This window comes from Halyomorpha halys, unplaced genomic scaffold (assembly GCF_000696795.3).
Source record: "Halyomorpha halys isolate HHAL.00 unplaced genomic scaffold, Hhal_1.1 Scaffold237.1, whole genome shotgun sequence".
Classification (NCBI taxonomy): Eukaryota; Metazoa; Arthropoda; class Insecta; order Hemiptera; family Pentatomidae; genus Halyomorpha; species Halyomorpha halys.
The window spans coordinates 838,845-839,187 of record NW_027112495.1 but is presented as its reverse complement, the minus strand read 5'-3'; positions in this window follow the sequence as shown (position 1 = coordinate 839,187).

Below are 343 nucleotides of genomic sequence, written 5' to 3'. Positions count from 1 at the left end.
GAGATGCCCGTGTCCCCTCAAGTCCTGTTATAGTACAAGACGAAGAGGAGAAAAAAGGCAGTTATCTCACTCCAATTTTTGATTACTTTAATGAAAACTATGTATAATTACTAATCAAAATTAATGAGTCTGCCAAGTAGAGGTAGGGGGAATAAAAAATGGCGGGTATTTCAAAGCGATAAAAAAAACTAATTTTTCATTCGGAGCTCTATATCTCAAAAAGTAGAAACAACACAAGAAAACCTAAGAGAACGTCATTTAATGAAGAGCAAATTTGCTCAAATATGAGCCCTAATAGAGTTATTTACGTTAAATAGTTTTCGAGATATAGCTTTTTAAAAAG